Raw genomic sequence first — 24,234 nt, forward strand, 5'->3', positions numbered from 1 at the left:
GCAATCCCTAACTCGGAGGCCAGGTATATAGAAGGGTGAATTTAGAACAAGAAGAGGCAATGAAGCAGGCGAGAAAGGCAGGGAAATTGGGGGGGGGGGGGGGGGGGCGTGAGAAGAGAAATGGAGAGCCTTCCTCCTCCCCACTCCCAGCCTTTTGCCAGTAGAGAAGCAAGAAATCTAGCACAATTAACAACTGCTTAAGGTCTTCCTCTTCCAAGCTATAAACCTGCAATTTTCCAGAAATCTCATCAGAAACCTGGTTACAGTGAAGGGACGTAAACTAAATCTCTTGTGCAACCTTAGTAATTTCTGGTTTTGCTTTACCAGATTGCCATCCAAGGCATTCCCAGAGCTCCCTCACCCATCCTACGTATGGGAAGGTCACATTAGTAATCTTTTGAGACACAACCTAAGAGCCATCAAGATGGGATATATGATCAATGCTAAATAATTATATCGCTGCTCCCTTCCAGAGCCCATAACTATGGATTTATCTTACTGACTCCTCAAGAAGCCTACACCTATATTCTTGGATGTCATACTTACTTCAACACACACCCTCATTTGAGACAGGGTCTCCCTATGTAGTCCTGACCTGGGCGGAATTTGATATGTAGACCAGGCGCATCTTGAATTCACAGAGCTCTGCCTGCATCTCTTGGGATTAAAGGCAGCCATTATCACACTTGCGTTGTCTCTCTTAACCACTGTGCTTAAGTCTATACTAATTTTTTTTTATTAAGTCCCTGTTGGAAGTTGAAGCAAAGTGCTGATGGCGATAATGAGAGTGGAAAGTATTTAGCCCAGTTTTACTCTTCATTGTCTTAGAGTCATCTTTTTGTCATGGAAATGCCTGTCATAATCCTTTGTTTCCATTGAAAAATAAAAAAGAATACCACAAAGACATGTGCTCAACTATGTTCACAACAGCATTATTTGTCATAGTCAGAACCTGGAAACAACCTAAATGCCCCTCGACCGAAGAATGAATAAGGAAAATGTGGTACATTTACATAATGGAGTACTACACAACAGAAAAAAATAATGACATCTTAAAATTTGCAGGCAAATGGATGGATCTAGAAAACATCATACTGAGTGAGGTAACCCAGACCCAGAAAGATAATTATCATATGTACTCACTCATAAGTGGTTTTTAAACATAAAGCAAAGAAAACCAGCCTATAATTCACAATCCCAGAGAACCTAGACAACAAAGAGGACCCTAAGAGAGAGACACATGGATCTAATCTACATGGGAAGTAGAAAAAGACAAGATCTGAGTAAATTGGAAGCATGGGGATCATGAGAGAGGTTTGAAGGAGAGGGGAGAGGAAGGGAGGAGAGCAGAGAAAAATGTATAGCTCAATAAAATCAATAAAAAATTAAATAAGAATTCTGCTTCATAAAATGGCTAGTCTCAAAATGTCATTCTTTGTCAAAGCCACAAATTCAAGTCTGGTTTTAGCTGAGATCCCTAAAGGTCTAGAACTTAGGCTACTGAGCATGGCAGTATAACAATACTCTATCTATATCTATAGATTATACTATATATTTTAGGTGTTTTTATTTTTTAAGCTTTTAAGCCTTTCTTTCAAAATTACTGTCTTAGACTAGGCTTCAGCAACAATCTCCAAGTCTTTTTGTTGGGGGGGGGGGCTTCAGGGGGTTGAAGACAGGGTTTCTCTGTGTTAACCCTAGTTGTCTTGGAACTTGCTTGTAGACCAGGCCAGCCTTGAACTCAGAAATCCACCTGCCTCTGCCTCCCAAGTGCTGGGATTAAAGGTGTCCCAGCTTTAATCTCCAAGTCTTAAATGGTTTTTCCATTCACATGAACTCCTGGGAAGGCCAAGTGGACCATTGGAGCACATATCACAGTGGAAAAGAATAGAAAGGTCTCCCCCACACCTTCTTGTCACCATTGCTGGCCATTGCCTTTTAACTGCCTAAAAACCATGCGCTTGCAGTCCATCTGCCGAGTAGTCATGAGGTTCCAAGCAGGATGGGAGTGGATGGTTATTTATGAGCTACAAAATCATTACCTTTTTAAATTACTACATTGTGTTGAGCTGAAGACAATTATTTTACAAATAAGAAAATTGCTACCAACTGCACAGTCATTCAAAGCCCATTTTGCCCACCTGCAGTATGCCGGAAAGGACTAACTTTGCAAGTGGAGATGAGAGTCAGTCTCAACTCTGACCCCCTGGGAGAGAGTTTGGTAAGTATCTTTATTGGTGGAAATTGGGGGAAATAGAAGTGAGGTGATTCATGCTTGTGTAGTTAGTTAAACATCAAGTCACTCTCGGGATTCACAGGTCAGAGGTGTTATCTGTACCTTTGAAGTTGGTGGCTATCTTCTAAGTTTTAAAAAATACTATCTCTTAATCCCAGCACTCGGGAGGCAGAGGCAGGCGGATCTCTGAGTTCGAGGCCAGCCTGGTCTACAAGAGCTAGTTCCAGGACAGGCTCTAGAAACTACAGGGAAACCCTGTCTCGAAAAAAAAAAAAAAACCAACAAAATAAATAAATAAATAAATAAAAATACTATCTCATTTTATGTGTACACGTGTTTGGTCCACATGTATGTGTATCATGTATGTGCCTGGTGTTTGCAGAGGCAAGAAGAAGGTGTCAGATCTCCTCAGACTGAACTTACAGAACCCATGGCCTCTCTGCAAGAATAGTGAATGCTCTTAACCACTGAGCCATTTCTCCAACCCCTCCTACTAATTTTTTATTCTGTTTTGTTTTATTTTTTGAGGCAGAGTTTCTCTGTGGGTAGTCTTGTTGTCCTGGAACTCACTCTGTAGATCAGGCTGGCCTCGAGCTCACAGGGTTTCACTTGCCTCTGCCTCCCAAGTGCTGGGATTAAAGAGGTGCACCACCAAGCCTAGGAAATTTTAATTACCTTCATGTGTTTATTCTTATTTTTATTTATTTGACTTTTCAAGACAGGGTTTCTCTGTGTAACCGTCCTAACTATCCTGAAACTCACTTTGTAGACCAGGCTGCCCTTGAACTCACTAAGGCCTGCCTGCCTCTGCCTCCCAAGTGCTAGGATTAAAGACATGCGCCACCACTACCTGGCAAGTGTCATTCATTTTTATTTTTGACATAAGATCTTGCTACATAGTCCAAACTAACCTCAAGTTCACAATCTTCTTGTCTGCATCTCCTGAGTGCTGGGATTACAGACATATACCATGATGCCTGGAGATCCACTAAGATGAACTTAAAAGACAGCTGTCAGCACTGACACACTCATCCTAAGAACTGTATTATTGGTGAGGTGTGGGGGCACACGTTTATAGTAATACTAGCACTTGGGAGGCTGAGACAGGATTAACTAGAGTTCAGGACCATCCTAAACTACAATGATACCATTTCTAAAAGCATTAACAACAAACAACTACAGTGCTCATGGGTTTACCCTTAATTAGTATTTGTTTTCAAGATTTTTTCCTTGTAAGTAAAATGAATATATATATTTAGTTTTTTGAGAGAGGGTTTCTCTGTGTTGCCCTGCTGTCCTGGAAGGCTGGCCTCGAACTCACAGAGCTCTTCCTGTCTCTGCCTCCCGAGTGCTGGGATGAAAGGTGTATGGGCCACTACTGCCTGACATGAATATATATTAAAATGCATGAAGCTTCATTGAATTTGACAGATGAACCAAATCAGTCAAACTGTGTAACCCAAGCACCAGTAAGATATAAAAAGCTGCCAGCTGGTTTGAGGCCAGGCTGGTTTAGAGAGTGAGTTCTAAGACAGCCAAGACTTACACAGAGAAACCCTGACTAAAAAAACAAACAAACAAAAAAAGCCTTATGAATTTTGTATGCTAGACAAGTAATGGGATAAAGCCCGTTATTCTTGGTACACAACCCTTTTTATATGTTACTGAATTTTACTCTGGGACACTTCGTTAAAAGACCTCTGGCTTATGTACCATTTGAACTGTGCTATAATGCAGTCTTTATAAACATGTATTAATTGTACAAAGTAATTTTTTTTCTTGATTCAGGGCGTCATGTGGGCAAGGGTGGCCTTTACCTAGGTATGCTGCTGAGAATGACTTTGAACTCCTGATCCTCCTGCCTGTACTTATCAACTGTTGAGATTATAGGTATGCACCATTTCACCATCCCTGCCAAATTAGGGGTTTGGCCATGATATTTTCATATATCTATATGTCATGTTAGCTCACACTTAACTCCTCTCCATCTGTTCTCCCCCTGGCATCCTTCCCAGTCTCCAATAGTCTCTCTTCTGCATTCAGATCATCATTTTAAAAATTTCTGCCTATGAAAGAATGCATATAGCCAGACACATACCTTTAATACCAGCACTTGAGAGGCACAGGCAGGTGGATCTCATTGAGTTCTGGGTCAGCCTGGTCTACAAAGTGAGTTCCAAGACAACACAGTGACAAAAAAAAAATGCAGATGATACTTGTCTTTTAGGGTCCAAATGAGTTTGTATATATTCTTTAGTTCTTCTTTTATTCATTATGGATAATGGTCCATTGTGTGCTTTTATTTATAATTTTTATTTTATCATTAATTACATATGTGTGTGTGTGTACATCTGAATAGAGTGTCCATGAATGCCAGAAAAAGTCCCTAGATCCTAAAACACTGGAGTTATAGGCAGTTGTGAGCTACCCTGTGTAGATACTGAGAATCAAACTGTAGTTCTCTGCGTGAGCAGCATACATTCTTTTAAATTATTTTTTTTAAAGACTTATTTTATAGAGCTGGATGTGGCAGTGCACACCTTTGATCCCACTACTGGGGAGACAGAGGCAAGTGGATCTCTCTCTATAAGTTCAAGACGAGCCTGGTCTACAGAGTGAGTTCCAGGACAACCAAGATAGAAAAAACTCTGTCTTGAAAAGTCAAAAAAGAAGAAGGCATCAGATCTCTTGGAACTTGAATTAAGTGTTGTTGTTGTTTGTGGGTTTTTTTTTTTTTGGTGGCAGTGCTCTTAAACTGTACCTGACCTGTAGCAAGTGCTCTTAAATACTGAGCCCTCTCCCAAGCCCCAACCCATATATTCTTTGCTCGTTCATCTGTCAATGGGGATTTAGCTGATTTTATATTTTGGAAGCTCTGAAGAGTTCCACAATGAATGTGGGAGTGCAAGCAATATTATGGTGACTCTACACCTCCCGCCTATACCCAGGAAGAGTATAGGTGTACCTGTAATATGTTTTCTCTTTGATGTGCCTGGGAATGTTTTTAGCTCACCCTCATTTTTTTCCAAAATGAGACAGGGTTTCTTCAGGTAGCCCTGGCTGTCCTGGAACTTGTTCTGTAAATCATGCTGGCCTCAAACTCACAGAGATGCATCTGCTTTTGCCTCCCTGGTACTGGGATTAAAGATGTACACCACTGCCACATACTAGCTCATCATCATTAAAAAAATTGTGTGTGCGTGTATGCGTGTGTGTGCACGCGTGTGTGCATGCACGCATGTGCAGAAGCCAGCAGTCAAGCTTGAATTCTGTCCTCTCTCTTTCTTCCTTTCTTTATAAAGATTTATTTATATGTATGTATGTATCTGTGTGAGTATATGCCACAAGGATGTGAGTATGGCTGGTGTTGAATCCTTGGAACTGGAGTTACAGATGGTTGTGAGCTGACATGTGGAGCTGTGGATCAAACCCAGGTCCTCTGGAAGAGCAGCCAGTGCTGTTAATCACTGAGTCATTTATCCCGTCCCTTGGCCTGGTTTTTTTATGTAGGTTTTGGGGTTCGAACCCAGGACCTCATGCTCACACATGAGTCGGTAATCATTTACTGACTGAGCTATCCCGCCAGCTTTTCACGTTCAATTTTTGAAGGATAGTTTTGCCGGACATAGGGTTTTTCGCTGACAGGTTTTATTTTTCCTTCACCCTCTGGACGTTATTTTATCACTTCCTCGATCTTTTATGAGCCCTCAGCTATAAACTTTATTGTTGTTCCCTTAATGTTGGTGAGTCATTTTTTTCTTTCTGCTTTCATGGTTTTTCTGTCTTTGGCCCCCAGCAATTTGATAATGGTGTATATAGGCATGGTTCTGCTTATATTCGTCCTTTCTAGAGATTCTGGTTTCCGGGTCTGTCTTGGCACAGGAACGCAGGGGCTCTCAAGGGAAGGACAACGCAGGCCACCACTAGTCCTGTTCTGAGGTGCTCTGAGGCAGGGCTCATTTTATATCTAGCTTTTATCCCCCTCCATTTTATTGTTGAACAACTTTTTTTATTTAGTGCTCTTAGGGATAGAGCTTACTCTATTTTGGTTCCTTTGTGTCAGAAATACTTGCCTTTGTTCTAGGTATTTTGTGTACATCATAAATGGTTAAAGACAATTCATGCGGGTTATATACTGCACCAATTACGGAAATAAGGAATGTAGTAGCTTTGCATATTTTTCATCATTTGTTATATATTTGTACATACTTTTTTCTCTTAAAAATATAAGATTTTTAGATGGTAACATCACTATTTAGTGTTAGCATAAGAAACTTTTCAGTGGGTTAGCAACTACACTTGAAGAATAATCAAATAGACAGTGATAGATATAATGACTCCTGGAAGTGTACATAATCTCATTTTTAGGGAAAGAACAGATATTACACTACAGAACAAATTTTCAAAGTTACATTTATTTACTATTTGTGAGTGTGTTTGTGCTTGCTACTGAGCTCATGTGGATGTCAGAGGACAACTTGTAGCAGTCAATTCTCTCTCTCTCTCTCTCTCTCTTTCTTTTTCTTTCTTTCTTTCTTTCTTTTTTTTTTTTTTTTTTTTTTTTTTGGTTTTTCGAGACAGAGTTTCTCTGTGGCTTTGGAGCCTGTCCTAGAACTAGCTCTTGTAGACCAGGCTGGCCTCGAACTCACAGAGATCCGTCTGCCTCTGCCTCCCGAGTGTCTTTCTTTTTTTGGGGGGGGGGGTTTCTATGTATAACAGTTCTGGCTGTCCTGGAACTCCCTTTGTAGATCAAGCTGGTCTTGAACTCACAGAGATCCACCTGCATCTGCCTCCCAAGATCTGGGATTAAAGGCATGCACAACCATGCCTGGCTAGTTCTCTCTCTACCACGTGGGCTCTAGGGATCAAATTCAGATGGTCAGTTTGGGAGTGATTGACTTTACCCACTGATCCATCTAGCCAAGAGCAAGAGCAATATCGCTAGCTGGAAATGTAGTTGTTCTGTTGTTGTACAGAAGGATGGCCACAGAGTTGACTGTCCAGTTTTCATCAGCTCCAGGTCCACTGTCATCCAGCACACTAACTTCCCACAGGAGAAACTGGCTTTCCATGTGCACTCTCTACCTTGCTCCTGTTGCCAGGGGTATGGGAAGGACATGCACTATTCTCATTCCCATCAGGTACTGGTACTTCCCTCTGACTGCTACCCCTATGAGTAATTCCCAGTGATGCTCACAGGCACCTCAGGGGTTAGTTTGCATCTGTGCTTGCTCTCTGGAAGACGTATTTCTTTATAAGCTCTATTCTGCAGTGTGTGGCAGTTGGTTCTACCCAGGAAGCTCAGGACAGCCCAGGGAATGTCTCTGTCTTCAGCAGGGATGCCGCTGCCAAACTTCTCTAAGAAAGAATGAATTCCCACTGGGAGAATAAACTCTCTAAGATTTTCCTTTCTTGACTATACTTTTCTTTCTTCATAATAATCCTATAACTGATAATTTTATAATGAACCCCCCCATTGAAATCATTGTGTGGTTTCAGGTCTCTTTAGTGGGTATGAGTGGTGAGTGACACCCCTGGGAAGGAGGAAAGGCCAAACAGGAGAGGAGGCTGTGAAGTTAGTGCCATAGAAGCTTGAGGCTTTAAACAGAGCAGTCGGGAAGGCCCTCTCAGAGGTGGAGGAGGCCATGAGCAGGTCTGAGGCAAGACAGCAAGCATAGCAATAACAAGAAGAGATGCCTGAAAAGATAGAGACAGTGTGAGCAATTGACCCGGGGCAGGAGGTTATCATGACTGAAGCGAAATGAAATGAGTAGATAAAGTGAGATCACATCACAAATAGCTTTGTGGGCAACAGCAAGGATTCTTGCTTTCATCTTGGGTGAGACAGCAAGCCCTGAGGTCATAGATCTGATCTGACTTCTTTTAATAGGATCCCTTTGAATCCCGTGCTGAATGGCCTACAGCAAGTCCTCCAGGAAAAAGTAGGGGGCCCATCTAAACTGTTTTGTGTCAGACAAGAGAAACTGGCCTTACAGGTTAGATATTGAAGTGAAAGGTACAGTAGGTTTGCTGATGAATTCTGTGTGGGTTTGAAAGGAGCAGGGCAATGCCACAAGTTCAAGGCCAGCCAGGGCAACTTCTCAAAACTTTAAGCCCAAAATAAATAAACAAAAGTCTCTCGTGGTCTAGGCTGCCCTTGAACTCCACTTGTAGCCCAAACCAGTCTTGAACTACTGATCCTCCTGCCTCAATCTCCCAAATGTTGGGACTAAATGCCTAGCTCAAAATTAGAAAAAGGAAAGAAAAAAAGAAAAAAAAAAAGAAGTAAGGGCTGGACATGCAGCTCAGCAGCACTGTGCTTGCTTAGCACAGCAAAAATGGTGTGTGTGTGTGTGTGTGTGTGTGTGTGTGTGTGTGTGTGTGCGCGCGGGTGCATGGAGCTGTTGCTGAATCGCTGAATCACGAACTCTGGCCTGGGCACAAAAATAGTGCAGGGTTGCACCTGCTCACTGCTGCGGTTTTTAAGACTATAGCTCATCTCCTGTATTTGGTACCCCCGTACAAGTACCGGTTCTGTAGCACCTTTAGTTTCTGTGTTCAGGGTAAATCTTACCAAAGTCACTTTCAGTCAGTGTGGTCTGGGAAAAGCTGTGCTGCGGAACACCGCAAGAGACCTAGGCGTGAACCCAGGTGCTCCAAATTTGCTTTCTAGACCAGGGAACGAAAACACTTTCCTTTTCCCCAAACAGTGTCTCTTTGGCGCCCTCTGCTGAAGAAGCACAGCAGTACCACCTCAAAGGCAAACTACTTGAAGGGCCCAGAAGCCCTCACCCCAACCCTCTTCAGACGTTGTTCACTAAGCAGTCCTAACTGATCTGGAACTCGCTGAGTTGACCAGGCGGGCCTCGAACTGACAGAGATTTCCCCCTACCTCTGGAGTGCTGAGACTAAAGACGTGTGCCACTACGTCCGGAGCGATAATGTTTTGCTTGCCCTCCTGCTTTGGTCTCCCAAGTGCACCACCCACCCAGGGTTGTATTTTTGCACAGCACTGGTGAACTTGCAGCTGAAAGGCAGTGAGTTCATAACTAGCATGTGCTGACATTCCTTACAAGTTTCGTCTCTATTTTTAATATTTTCCCACGGCTTACCCTGCCACCGGAAATCAGTCTAATTTTCATTTGAACTAATTCCAACCCATGTTAGATGAACACGTATGCAACGTGCAGAACCACTGTGCAACATGTACGGGGAACTCAAAAAAAGAAAAAGTGGGGCTGTTCGCTGCCCAGTTCAGAAACAGGGCGGAGAGGAGACCCGCGCACCCACCCGAGCAGGCCACAGCGCGCCGCTGCTCTTGGGTGACTGAAGATGCCCAGGGAACTTAGCACAGCCAGCTCGATCGTGGAGACATTTTCAAGACAGATAGCCCCAGAGGCCGCGACGTTCCAGAGCCTTCGGCCAGACCCCAGCCGCGAGCCGTGACTCGGCCCCGCCCCCGATGGCCCCGTCCCCGGGGCGCGCTCGCGCCCGCGCCCCGACCCCGTCCGCGCGCGCAGCCCTGCGCGGAAGCGGGTCCCCGGAGCGCGCGCGCTCTCGCCGCCGCCATTTTGGAGCGATCTCGCCCGCGGCCCCGAGCCGGTCCCGAGCGGGTCCCGAGCCTCCCGCCGGCTGCGCCCGAGTCCGAAGGCGCCGCGCCGCGGGGCCGGGCCCATGTGCGTGCGGCCCTCTCCAGGCCGTCCGCACTTCACCTCTGCGAGCGTCCTGGCCTGCCTCCATCGGGCCTTGGAGGAGCCGCCGCGACCCCCAGGCTGCGGGGCAGGTGAGTGCGGCCGCGCGCCCGCTGCTTCCTCGGGCCCGGGGAGAGGAGGGGACCCCTCCCCCTCCTCCGTCAGTCCGCGTCCTGCTGTCACTCAGCACCTGCAGTCGGCGCCCAGTCAGTGGATCGGCGCCTTTGTCACCCTGCGCTTCGTCGGGGTGGGGGGGGGGTCAGCGCCTCCGCCAGTCTGGTCGCTTGTCAGCCAGTCAGCCAGCACTCTCCACTCCCGTCATTCATTCATTCATTCATTCCTCCCTCCCTCCCTATTCCCTCAGCTAACCCTTCCTGTACTCTCTAGTGCCTGTCAGTGGTCGGCCAGTTTCCCCACTTTCAGAACCGGTCTTAGCCTGTCAGGGGCCTCCTCGTCCACCTCCCAGCTGTCCCCCTCGTCCCTGTCAAGGCCCCTCCCCTCTGTTGACGCCTGTAAAGGTGTGACTGAGCTTGGACATAGGGTGGGGGGAGTCGTCAGTGTTCCCTCTCATTTAGACTCCTTCCTTCTCATTGGCCTGCCGCTAGTGACCTTTCCACCAGTGTCCCCCCACCCCCGCTGCCAGTCTCCTCCCCGACAGTGCCCACCGCCAAGCCCTGACTTTGTTTTCGTCACCTATTTCCGTCTCACTCTTCTTCCAGTCGTTCCCCAGTTGTCACCCACTGCCATTCTGTCACTTTCCCCATCTCCTCCCATCACCTCTTCCTTCTCCCATACTCTTCTCTAAGCTCCTTCCATTAGGGAACCTCTTTACCCGCTCGCTACTTAGGATCCTAGTGGCTGACAACCCGGTTAAGGACTGATTCCAATTTATTACTGATCTCTTTCCATTCACCTCTGTCACTTTCTCTAGTTCTCGCCTTGCTCCGTAGTCCCTCCCCTCAGTTTGTCTCCATTCTCATCCACCTTGTCCAGGCCATCTTTCAGACTCTTGGACTTTGACTCATGGTCAACTATGTCCTACTTGACAATGCTGATGGCTTCTTAATATTTCATCCCCACTCCCCTTTTTCTTTTTTTCTTTTTCCCGAGTCAGGGTTTCTCTGTGTAGCCCTGGCTGCCCTAGAACTTGCTCGATAGATCAGGCTGGCCTCGAACTCAGAAATCCGCCTGCCTCTGCCTCCCAAGGGCTGGGATTAAAGGTGTGTGCCACCACTGGCTTCATTGCCCATTCTTATCTGTTCAAGTTGTTTCCTCTTTCTCTGTTTTATTTGAAACAAGGTCTTGCTATATACCCTTGGCTATGTAGACCAGGCTGGCCTCAAACTCACAGAGATTTACCTGCCTCTGCCTGGGATTAAGTTTTTTTTTTTTCCACCAAGTCTGTTAATCTCTTGATGTCTTTTCCTTTCTGGGTCTTCCCATTGACATCTCTAATTCTCATGTAATCTAAGATCTTGAAGACCTAGGAGCTGGAGAGATGGTTCAGGGGTTAAGAGCACTGACTGCTCTTCCAAAGGACCCAGGTTCAATTCCCAGCTCCCACATGGCAGCTCACAACTGTCTATAACTTCAGTTCCAGGGGATCCAACACCTTCACACAGACATACATGCAGTTAAAACACCAGTCAGTGTTCATAACTTTAAGAAAAAAAAGAAGCTAACCATAATGAAGAGGTGGAGTGGGAGGGCAGGACAGAGCAGAGCCTTCCTGGGTGAGAGAGCCCAGATGGGAAAGGCCCAGATCTCTTGCAGGAACTAGATAATACTGATGTGTCTGGGTTAAGGAGGCGCTTGGTTTAGAAAGCTGGTCTTCTGGTCAGCCTTACGGACACTGGTGTAGTGCTGGGTCTTGAGGTTTTATGAATTTTGTCACATGAGTAGGGAGTGGAGTGTTGTGGTTTAAACCTCAGCAGTTGACTTAGAGCGGTATTTTGGAAGTAGAGCTGTTGGCACATAACAATTGATAAGTGTGAGGGAATGGGAGGGCTCAGAGTGACTTCAAGGCTTCTTGATTGAACAAATGGTTGGGCAGTGGCATTGTTTAATTAAATGGGGAAGCTGGGTTGAGGTAGTGGTAGATGTTAGAGAAGGCAAGGCTTTGGCTGAAAGTAGTGAGAGACATCTAAGAAGTCCAGGAAGAACATATCTTATGGAAAAATTTGGAGCCCAAAGGAGAACATACAATTTTGAGCAGGGAGATAGTGTTTAAAACTTTGGAAATAACCATTTACTTAGAGCATACAGCATAATGTTTGGGTATTTATACTGTTCTATCACATTTAATTTTTTTTTTTTTGAGACAAGGTTTTTCTGTATAGCCTCAGCTGTTCTGGAACTTGCTATATAGAAATAGAACTAGCAGAGATGTACTTACTTCTGCCTCCCAAGTGCTAGGATTAAAGGCATACACCACCATGCCTAGCTCAACATTTAATTCATATGGGAATTTTTCATCTAGTCCTCAGGGTAACCATAGACTATAGGGGCTATAATTTCCCTGCTTCAGAGATAAAGAGACTGAGGCAAGAGCATCAGGTTTTGTACTGTAGGCAGTTTGGCTTTGCATCCCTTCTCTCTCTCTCTACACAAAGGGTAATGTTTACAGTGTTTAAACTAATAACAATGATGACCAATTGCAGTTATGTTCTACTATGCTTGGCAGGTCCAGACACTTTTTAAAGTATGTTATTCATATCCTCTCATTTAATCTTTACAGTAATTGTTCTTTTTTCAGCTCTTTTCTTTCTTTCTTTTTTAATTTTTTTTTTTTAAAGACAGGATCTAATTTTGCTCGGTGTGACCTCAGATGTTGCTGTGTAGATTGAGGGTGACCTTAAACTTCTGTTCCCCTTCCTCTACTTCCCAAGTGCTAGGATTGCAGGCTGTACCACCTTGGCTAATTCATATAGTGCTTGGGATTAACCCAAGGCTTCATGTATGCTGTCAAGCATTCTGCCAACTGAGCCATATCTCAGTCCCCCCCCCCTTTTTTTTTTTAAAAGAAGGATTTCATATAGTCCAGGCTGGCCTTGAATTTCTGATCCTCTGGCTTCACCCTCCTGTACTGGGATTACAGGCATATGCTACCATCTCTGGTCAGTAGTTAACTTTTACTATTCCTGTCAATAGATGAGGGCTATAGCGATGGCCAGTGAGTAAGAACACTGTTGTTAAGATGAGGACCCTAGTTCAGATCCCCAGCATCCACATAAAAGCTGAGCTTAGCTTTGTGTTCCTGTAAACCAAAGGGTGCAGGTTGGAGGTAGGTGGATCCCAGGGGTCCTGTGACCAGCCAGCTTCATCAGAACCTGAACCCAAAATCCATTGATAGGCCAGTTGTGGTGTCATGCCGGTAGGATTTGCTGAAGGAGGCAGAGACAGGAGGATCATAAGTTTATGGCCAGCCTGGGCTACACATTTAAAAATAAAATCCAGTGATAAGCTTCTGGTTCAGTGAGATACCCTATCTAAAAAAAAAAAAGGAGAATGATAGAAGACACCTAATATTCTCTTCTGGCCTCTGCACACTCCCATACATGCAGATTCATATCACGTACAAAGTAATCACATGAGAGTACTGAGACACAAAGTAAGTAACGTATCTGAGGTCAAAACAAATAAACCAGAGAGTGCAGGTTCAGCCCAAACCCCAGAGCTGTGCCTTTCACTGTTTCATCCTAGGCAGCTCATACGAATGGATAATACGACCTCTCAGGGTGTGGTATCCTCTCTCAAGGCTGTGTGTGTGTGTGTGTGTGTGTGTGTGTGTGTGTGTGTGTGTGTGTGTGTATGTGTGTGTGTGTGTGTGTGTGTGTGTGTGTTTATTAACAGATAATTCGGGGACTGGAAAGATGGCTCAGAGTTTAAGAGCACTGGCTGCTCTTCCAAAGGTTCCAGAGGTCCTGAGTTCAATTCCCAGCAACCACATGGTGGCTCACAACCATCTGTAATGAGATCTAGTTCCCTCTTCTGATTTACAGGCATACATGCAGGCAGAACACTGTATATATATAATAAATCCTAAAAAAACAGATAATTTGGTACATAAATAATGTTTGATAGAAAGAGATGTACATTTTATAGAAATGAGTTGCATAATACGGTGTGACACTGTCCCAGCACCCAGAGGTAGAGGTAGGTAGATCTGAGAGTTCAAGGAGCCTGGTCTAGATAGCAAGTTCCAGGATAGCCCTGAGTTACATTGAGTCAGCCTTAGTTACTGTGGTAGTTTGTAATTGACTTAGCCCCTATGATCCTATAATCTCATAGGGAGTGGCACTCTTAGGAGGTGTGGCTTTCATAGAGTGGGTATGGTCTTTTTTAAAATTTATTATGTATACAGTGTTCTGTCTGCATATATGCCTACTAACTGGAAGAGGGCACCAGATCTCATTACAGATGGTTGTGAGCCACCATGTGGTTGCTGGGAATTGAACTCAGGACCTCAGGAAGAGCGGGCAGTGTTCTTAACCTCTGAGCCATCTCTCCAGCCCGTGGGTATGGTCTTGTTGGAGGAAGTATGTGATTGTGGGGGCAGACTTTGAGGTTTCCTATGCTTAGAATACTGCCCAGTGTGTCAGTAGACTTCCTGTTGCCTCTGAGTCAAAATGTAGAACTCTCAGCTCCAGCACCACGTCTGCCTGCATGCTGCCATGCTCCCATTCATGATCATAGAAGAGCTGCTGTGGTCATGGTGTCTTTTCACAGCAATTTAAACCTTTACTAAAGACAGTTACTTTCTGTTGCTGTGACAAAACACCATGACTAATTTATAAAGGAAACATTTAATTTGGGACTCCCAGTTGCAGTAGATTAGGGTCCATGTCTGCCATGGCATGGAACATGGCAGCAGGTAGGCAAACATGGCACTGGAGGAGTAGCTGAGAGCTGGTGTCATATAGGTATGTGAGCATAAGGTAGAGAGAGCTAACTGAGGATGCTTTGGGGTTTTGAAACCTCAAAGCCCAAAGCCGGGCGGTGCTGGCGCACGCCTTTTAATCCCAACAGGCAGAGGCAGGCTGATCTCTGTGAGTTCAATGCCAGCCTGGTCTGTAAGAGCTAGTTCCAGGACAGGCTCCAAAGCTACAGAGAAACCCAGTCTGGGGGACAGGGAAAGGAAACCCTGTCTTGAAAAACAAAACAAAAGGATACTTCACACATTGTCCTTTATCTTATTATTTACATTTACTTATTTGTGTGGAGGTCAAAGGACAAGTTGCTGGAGTTGGTTCTTTTCATCATGTGGGTTTCTGGAGTCAAACTCAGATCCTAAGCTATCTTGTTGGCTCCCTGTGTCTTGTTTTTTCTTTTTTTTTTAAATTTTTTTTAATTTAAAAATTTTAAATAATTATTTATTTTTAATTTTATGTGCATCAGTATTTTGCCTGCATATCTGTGTGAGGGTTATGTATCCCCTGGAACTGGGGTAAAAGAATTGTGAGCTGCCATTTTGGTGCTGGGAATTGAACCTGGGTCTTCTGAAAAAAAAAACAAAAAACAAAAAACAAAAAACAGTCCTTTTAACTGCTGAACCATCTCTCCAGCCTTAATTTGAATTTCTATTTATTTATTTATTTTAGTTTTTCGAGACAAGGTTTCTCTGTGTAGCCCTAGCTGTCCTGGAACTAGCTTTGTAGACCAGACTGGCCTTGAACTCACAGAGATCCTCCTGTCTCTGCCTCCTAAGTGCTGGGACTAAAGGTATGTGCCACCTCTGCCTGACTTTTCTTTTCCAATTATTTTGGAAATTATCTATATATAGCAAGCTGTATCTATATATAGCAAGCAGCCTTCATTCTTTTAGCTGTTTAGTCTTGTTTTTATTTTGCTTACAATATTGCATTTAAAATTATTGAGGGATATTTCATACCCAGGGAAATCTTACCTATATGAATTTAATGAGTGTTAACAAGTATGAACATTATTAGTGTTGATAGTCAAGGTGGCTCATATCTTTAATCCCAGAACTCTGGAGTCAGAAGCAGACAGATCTCTCTGAGTTTGAGGTCAGCCTAATCTATATAATGACTTCTAGGCCAGCCAGGTTTACACAATGAGATCCTGTCTCAAAAACAAACAAAAACTTAGTGTGGACATCTCTCACATCAATTATAGAACATTTCTATCACCCTGGAATTTTTCTTGTGTTCCTTTCCAATCCTTAAAACCATCCCTTCAATCTTCAAGTAATTGATGTTCTTATTTCTGTCGCTATAGATTAGTTTCCTAGCTCCTTAGACTTTAAATGGAATTATAAAGTATATGCTTGCAGGGAATGACACACCCCTGGAATTTCAGTGATCTGAGACAGGAGAACTGTGAGACCACCCTGGGTTATATATATATATACAAGACTCTGTGTAAAAATACAAACCCGAAAAAACCCTTTCTACCCTAGCTTGTCTTGCTAGTTTTAGAATAAGCTCTCAGATTTATGTTATTATTTTTGCTGTGAGTTTGATTGGTGCTATAATCTATAGCTCAAATTCAGAGTTGAATTACTGAATCTTTTTATCTATGCGTTTAATTTTATTTCTCCATTTATTTAGTATTTTTTCTTTGCAATATTTTATGTTTTCACTGTAAAGGTTCATTTTCATTTGAATTATTCTGAGCTGTTTTGTCTTTTGATAGTATCGTAAATGTTTTTATATTGTTTTTAATTATTTGTTGTTGTACAAACATATTTGGGTTATGTATAATGGTAACATATTCTGCAACATTGTGTAACTTATTAGTTCTCATAGTATAGCCCTTTGGATTTTCTACTTACATTATTATATCTGCAAATAAAGATAGTTTTACTTTTCCTTCCCAATTGGTATTCCCTGTTTTACTTTTCTTAATTGCATTGAATAGAAATCCCCAAACAGTGTTAAATAAAACTGATAAGAATGGGCCTTCAATGGTTGAGAAAGTTGCCTTTGTTTCAATTTTGTGGAATTAAAAATTATCATTTGTTATTATTTTGTGAGTATAATATGTTAATATGTGCATGCCATGGTGTGTATGTGGGAGTCGAGGACAACTTGGTGAAGTCAGTTCTCTCCTTCCACTTTTAAGTGGGTTCCCAAGATGGAGGTTATCTGCCTCGTGCAGCAAGTGATTGCACTGGCCCCTGGAATGTTTTTATAATGAAAGAGTGTTGGATTTGGTCAAATGCTTTTTTTCTCCATCCACTTAGATGGTTATTTGATTTTCTTTGATTTGTGGTATGCTATATTGATTGATTTTTCAGATATTAAAAATAACTGCATTCTTGGAATAAATTATCTTTGGCATGATGTACGTTCTTTTTGTGTGTATGATTTGGTTTGCTAGTGTTTTATTGAGGATCTTTGCAAATTTATGAAGGGATATTTATAAATGCCCAGTTTTCCATATGTCTTCTTTTTTCTCTTCCCTCATTTTCTTTTTATCTCCCTACTCTCCCTGTTTCCTTTTCTTCCTTTCTGTGCTAGGATCAAACCTTGTATATGCTTAGCAGTGCTGTCTTGTAATTTTTGTTTTTTCCAAGACAGGGTTTCTCTGTGTAGCCCTGCTTGTTTTGGAACTCTATCTATAGATCTGTAGATCAGGCTGGCCTTGAACTCACAGAGATCCGCCTGCCTCTGCCTTCCAAGTGCTGAGATTAAAGTCATGCACCACCACCTCCTCTATGGTTTTTTTTTTTTTTTTTTTTTAAACAGGGTGTCACTTTGTAGTTCAGACTGGCATTGAACTAAATGATTCTCTTATCTCAGCCTTCCAAGTACTGGGACTAAAAGAATTGAGCCATCACTCTAGGCAAAACCCCATATAAATATCTGCATAATCATTTTTGGGAGTTTTGGTTTTTGTTTTTTTTTTTTTTTTTTTTTTTTTTTGGTTTTTCGAGACAGGGTTTCTCTGTGGCTTTTGGTGCCTGTCCTGGAACTAGCTCTTGTAGACCAGGCTGGCCTCGAACTCACAGAGATCCGCCTGCCTCTGCCTCCCGGGTGCTGGGATTAAAGGCGTGCGCCACCACCGCCCGGCTTTGGGAGTTTTGGAAATCGAACCTAGGAACTTCTGTATGCTAGGCAGGTGCTCTTCCATTGATCTATATATTCTCAGCCAGTCTTTGGTTTGGTTTGGTTTGGTTTTGGTTTGGTTTTGGAGACAGTCTCATTCTATAGCCCTGGCTGGCCTGAAATTGAAATCACAAGGATGCTTCTGAGCCTCTGGCATGCAGAGGTGCAAGCCATAGGTGTCCAGCTCCTGATTTATTTTTGAGGTGAGGCTTTGCTCAGGTTGGTTTTAGGATCCTCCTGCCTCAGCCCTGCGAATACTGTGATTTATGCATATATGTGTGTGTGTGTGTGTGTTTGTTTATTTATTTATTTATTTATTTATTGGCATGGTATCATGTAAACCCAGGCTGACCTCACGCTTGTCTGAATAGCAGAGAATGACCTTGAGCTTTGATCCTTCTGCTGTTACCTTCTGTGTGCTGGGATTAATGCACGCCTAGGGTTTCATTTATGCTTGGCAGACATTCTATCAACAGATATATATTTTTGACCCTACCCTTCTTCTTTGAAAGAGTCTTTGCTGGATGTAGAATTCTTGTTTGACAACCTTTTGTCTTTCAGAACTTCAAAGAACTTATTTATTTTTAGCCCCTACTTATGATGTCAGTTATTATTGTTCATCTAATCAATTTTTTTTGCTGCACTTAAGATATTTTCTCCCCCTTTAGTTTAACTGTATTTAGGTATATTTATCCTTTTGTCCTGTAGGTTGATATATTTAAAAGCTATAAAATGGATGAGTGTAGTGGTATACACCTTTAATCCTAGTTGAAATTGAGACAAGAGAATCTGAAGTTTGAGATCAGACTCTGCTAAATGAGACTCTGTTTTAAAAAGAAAAAAAAACCAAAAACCGGGTGTAGTGGCACAGACTTAATCCCAGCATTTGGAAGTTTAAGGCTATCCTGGCCTACATAGAGAGTACAGGCCAGCAGGGCTATATTGTGAGGCCTTGTCTTAGATTAAAAAAAATAACAAAAGGTATTATTTATATTACTTTTGGGGGCTGGGGAGATGGCTCAGCTGTTAAGAGCTCTGACTACTCTTGTAGAAAGCTGGGGTTTGGTTCCCAGCACTCACATAGTGGCTAACAACTCCAGTTCTAGGGGGTCGGATGCCCTTTACTGGCTTCTGCGGACAGTATATATATGTGTGTGTGTGTGTGTGTGTGTGTGTGTGTGTATATATATACACATATATATGTATATATATACATATATATAAATTTTTTGTTTTTGTTTTTTTGAGACAGGGTTTCCATGTAGCTTTGGAGCCTGTCCTGGAACTAGCTTTTGTAGACCAGGTTGGCCTCGAACTCACAGAGATCCACCTGCCTCTGCCTCTCAAGTGCTGGGATTAAAGGCGTGCACCACCACTGCCCGACTTATGTTGTATTTGTTTAACTCTGTGAAGCTGTGTTACTTTGCTTGCCTAAAACACCTGATTGATTTAATAAAGAGCTGACCAGCCAATAGGCAGGAAAGAGAAATGGGCAGCCACTAAGTAAGAAGGAAAGAAAGATATACAGAATAAAGAGAGGTAAAAAGCCCAGAGGCAAAATATAGTTAAAGAGAAATGGAATAATTTAAGTTAGAAAAGTTGGCTATAAACAAGTAAGCTAAGTCTGGGCATTCATAAGTAAGAATAAGTTCTCAGTGTATTTATTTGGGAGCTGGGTGGTGGGCCCCCAAAGAGTAAAACAAGAACAACTACACCATGCATGTGTTGGGCACTTTATATAAATTATATTTTGTTTTGGTGGATATTATTAGTTTTTATTTCTTCAAACACGGTTTTACTCTCGACCAAGGCTGGCCTGAAACTCAATATATAGCTCTGGTTGGTTTTATTTTTTTTAAATACTTATTTATTATGTGTACAATATTCTGTCTGTGTGTATTTCTCGAGGCCAGAAGAGGGCACCAGACCCCATTACAGATGGTTGTGAGCCACCATGTGGTTGCTGGGAGTTGAACTCAGGACCTTTGGAAGAGCAGGCAATGCTCTTAACCTCTGAGCCATCTCTCCAGCCCCCTCTGGTTGGTTTTAAAATTGTGGCAAAGCTCCCGATTCAGCCTCTTGAGTGCTGGGATTTTGGGCTTGCATGAGTAATCACACCTGGCTTCAGATTACCTTGTGAGATATATATTGTCATCATCTAATTCCTATATTAAAGCTCATAACACAGAATTGAGGACTTGGAGAACCTAAGGATTGGCTGATGGCATGTTCTCTCAAGAAGGTAACCATATTCTAGTACATTTAGTATAAGAAAGAAATGACCAAGGTGGGCTTCTGCTTTTTGCCTGTGCATGGATGTTACAGTAGACAACCTAAAGCACTGAGTTGTTCTGAGCTTTGAGCAACTGGGCCTTTGCAGTGCCCACACATTGCAAGGTCCATGTAGTGCTAGCAATTACTTCTCTCTCTCTCTTTAATAATTTAGTTAACTTTATTCTATGTTCATTGGTGTGAAGGTATCAGATCCCCTGCAACTGGAGTTTTGGGGAATTGAACTCTGGTCCTCTGGAAGAGCAGCCAGTGCTCTTAACTGCTGGGTTGTGTCTTCAGTTCCCGAGATTACTTCTCTTAATTGTGACTGGAATAATCCTAAAGTTGGAGTTCCTTGGCTTTTAGTTCTTTTTAAAAAAATATTCATTCATTCATTCATTCATTCATTTATTATGTATACAATATTCTGTCTGTGTGTATGTCTGCAGGCCAGAAGGGGGCACCATGTGGTTGCTGGGAATTGAACTCAGGACCTTTGGAAGAGCAGGCAATGCTCTTAACTGCTGAGCCATCTCTCCAGCCCGGCTTTTAGTTCTTTTGTACTTCCTGTTTGTACTTCAGCTTTGCTCATTCCCCAGTTTCCTTTTTGGTGCCTTTTAGTGTTTTCTTATGCCTGTTTAGTAAATTTATTTATTTATTTATTTATTTATTTATTTATTTATTTATTAGTTTTGAGGCAGTATTTCTGTATAGCTCTGGCTATTCTAGAACTCACTCTGTAGACCAGGCTGGCCTCAAACTCAAAGGTTCCCTGCCTCTGCCTCCCAAGTGCTGGAATTAAAGGCATGTAGTACCACCACTGCTGGGTATATTATTGTTATTATTTTTGACAAAGTCTCACTGCTGAACCTTAGCTGGCCTAGAACTCACTATGTAGACCATGATGGCCCAGAACTCAAAGAGATCAGCCAGACTTTGCCTCTAGAGTATTTGGGATTAAAGGCATGTTTCACCACACCTGGCTATTGTTATTGTTATTTTTAATTAGGTGTATATGTTTGTTAATCTGTGTGTGTGCATGTGCGTGCACACTTGCATGTGTGTGTTTGTGTCTGTGTGTCTTTGTATGTGAGTGCAGGTGCCTTTGGAGGCCAGAGGTATCAGGTTTCACTGGAGCTAGAGTTATAGGAGGTTGTGAGCCTCCCTTTGGGGTTCGGAAACTGAACTCAGGTCCTCTGCAAAAGCAGTACGTGCCCTTAACCATTGAGATATCTCTCTGGCCTTGGTAATGCTTTTTTATCAAATTTGCCTCTAGCTGTTTTTCCTTAAGAATCTCAGCCACAGTGTGCACTATCCTGCCAATCCTTAGCCAAGGGCTCCCATTCTGATTTCTTAGCACTACTGTATTGAGAACAAGCATAGTGTGGGTACTTTTTCTTATGAGTAGGGTAATTTGATGCACCTTTGGTTTTCTGTAGTTGATTCATTTTCTAAGTTCCTTGGAGGTGTCTGGTATTTGCACTGTTTTAGGCAGTGGTACTCTTTTCTGGAGCCATGTTTTTTCCTATTACACATGCATGAGGCATTTTCCAAAAATGATAAAGTTGATCAGTGACAGAAACTGGCCTTTATGTGTATGTGTGGTCTTTGTAACCAGGGAGCATACTGTTATGTTGTGGCCTGTTTGCTTCTAGTTCTCTGGCTGGGCGTCATTATTTGGTTCATGATGGGCCAAGTCACTGAACAGCAGTGTCTTCACAACTTTGGCCAGCTCTATCCTTAACTGGACGAGCTGCAACAGTTAATAGTAGTTTTTACTTTTCACTGTGTCTTCATCGTATCTAACGCATAGGAGGATGTTCCTGAGAAAAACAAGAGATATAAAGAGCCTGGCCAAGTCCTTGATGTTTAGTAGGAATTTGTGTTGATGTTACCCATCTTTGCTGAACTACTGTGCTGGACTACCCAAGAGCTTGCAACCACAAACAATTGGATCCAATTGCCAGGTGCTTAGGCCTCACTGTAGAGTAGTTGCAAGGTAGATGCTGTACCTGCAAGTCTTCTTTGTTTGTTTTCTATGTGAGTGCTGGGAATGAACCCAGGTCCTCTGGAAGAGCAGTCTGTGCTCTAAACCACTGAGCCATCTCTCCAGCTCCTGTACCTGTAAGTCTTAACATTGTCACCTTGGTGGGATGGGAACACAAAGGTAGGCAAGGTGCTTTGGATTGGATTGTGTGCTCTTCCATTATATATTCAAGCCTTAACCCCCAATCTAGTCATATTTGGAAGTGGGCCTTTAAGAAATGATTAAGGAGCTGGGTGGTGGAGGTACATATCTTTAATCCCAGCACTCAGGAGGCAGAGGCAGGTGGATCTCTATGAGTTTGAGGCCAGCCTGGTCTACAATACAATCTATGTGAGTTCTTGGACAGCTGTGACTACACAGAGAAACCCTGTCTAAAAAAAAAACCAAAGCGGGGCGTGGGGGGGATTGAGATAGATGAAGATATGAGGGTAAGGATCTCAAATTTGGATTAGCTAAAATGGCAACTGTTTGTGCTAGGAAGAAAACCAGATAGCACTTTGATTTTGACTTCTGCTAGACTCTTGAATTATGAGAAATAAATGCCGTTTTAATGCCCCAGCCTGTGTTTTGCATCACAAATTGAGCTGTCAGTCAATGGAGGACTCAGAGTCTAATTGGCTGGGATTGAAAGGGTGGGCAGGAAAACCTGCTGGCCTCAGAGCTTCTGTTGGCTTCAATTGGCCTGGGCAGTGTTAAAAAGTAAAGTAGTCATTAACATTTGAAGATTTTGGGCCAGATGTGGTGGTGGTGACTCATACTTGTAATCCCAGTAGATGTAGAGTTTAGACTGAGCCTGTGTTACAGTTCTAGACTCTATTTCAAACAAACAAACAACAACAAGTAGAAGATTTGGAGATTATGTTGGGCACGGTAGCACACACCTTTAATCAGAAAGTAGAGGCAGGCAGCTCTCTAAGTTCCAGGCCAGCCAGGGCTACATAGTGAGACCTTGTCTCAAAACCAAAAATAAACAAAATCTTGGGAGAGTAAAAAAGAAAAATCTTTATATCTCTGTTGACTGTCATCTCCCTGGTGTTTCTGTGGTAAGCATCCCATCTGTACTGTTCAGTAGCCTTTATCCTTTCTGTCTGTTCCATCCAGCTTCCTTCCTTCCTCTTTTACTTGTTCTTCCTCTTCCAGGGTGTCTTGGCTCTAAAAAGCCTGAGTAGGGGCAGTGGGGGAATAAAGAAAGGACAGATATCGGGGCCAGGTGGGTTATGTGCACTCTGGTGAAGTTGCACCAACTGACACATTGGGGAAGTTCAGCATGTTTATTTTGTACAGCACAGGGAGTACCAGTTCTGCAGGAGGTATCTGCAGGAGATAGAGATACCTGAGACTTTAGGCTGTAAACACTAGGGAAGAGGGAAGCTACTCTGAGCCTGACCCAGAGAAAAGGCTTTTCCAATTTCCTGTGGCTCATAGGCCTTGGTCCTTAACATGGCAGGCTTATGTCAAACAGTCCCCTCATCAGAACATCTCAGGGCTTCTTCCGTCCCCTAAACTGCCCTGTGCTAAAGGGCTCTGAGTTGCAATCCTTGTTTTAGGATGTGACAGGAGAATCAACAATTGAGTGGCCGGCACTATTTTATTGCCACAGTAAGAAAGGTTTTCATTACAGAGGTCTAGAGTTTTAGGATGGTCACTTCTGATTAAAGCCAGTATTCCCGTTTTTTCTTTCTTTTTTTTTTTTTTTTTGTGTCTGGAGTTAGTCGAGACTGTGCTTTCCTTGCTCCTGGTTCAGTACTCAAGCAAATTTGTTCATCAGGCCGTTTGCCATATATATTTTTTTAAAGATTTTAAATTTTAACTTAATTAACTATTTATTTTTGGAGAGGGTCTCACTTTGTAGTCCTGGCTAGCCTGGAACTAGAGATTTATCTTCCTCTGCTTCTCAAGTGTTGGGATTAAAGGTGTACA

At 42.9% G+C, this 24,234-nt stretch overlaps 1 protein-coding gene across 10 annotated transcripts in view; it reads left to right on the forward strand.

Moving 5' to 3' along the window:
* The first annotated feature begins 9,801 nt into the window (after positions 1 to 9,801).
* The window catches only part of Ppp6r2 (protein phosphatase 6 regulatory subunit 2), a 93,862-nt gene continuing 79,429 nt past the window's right edge, over positions 9,802 to 24,234 (forward strand). For all 10 annotated transcript variants that reach the window (XM_038342689.2, XM_038342690.2, XM_038342691.2 and 7 more), the window contains exon 1: positions 9,802 to 10,019. The gene's annotated coding sequence lies outside the window, so the exon portion shown is untranslated. The remainder of the gene's footprint in view (positions 10,020 to 24,234) is intronic.

Source organism: Arvicola amphibius, chromosome 9 (genome assembly GCF_903992535.2).
Source record: "Arvicola amphibius chromosome 9, mArvAmp1.2, whole genome shotgun sequence".
In the NCBI taxonomy this organism is placed as follows: domain Eukaryota; kingdom Metazoa; phylum Chordata; class Mammalia; order Rodentia; family Cricetidae; genus Arvicola; species Arvicola amphibius.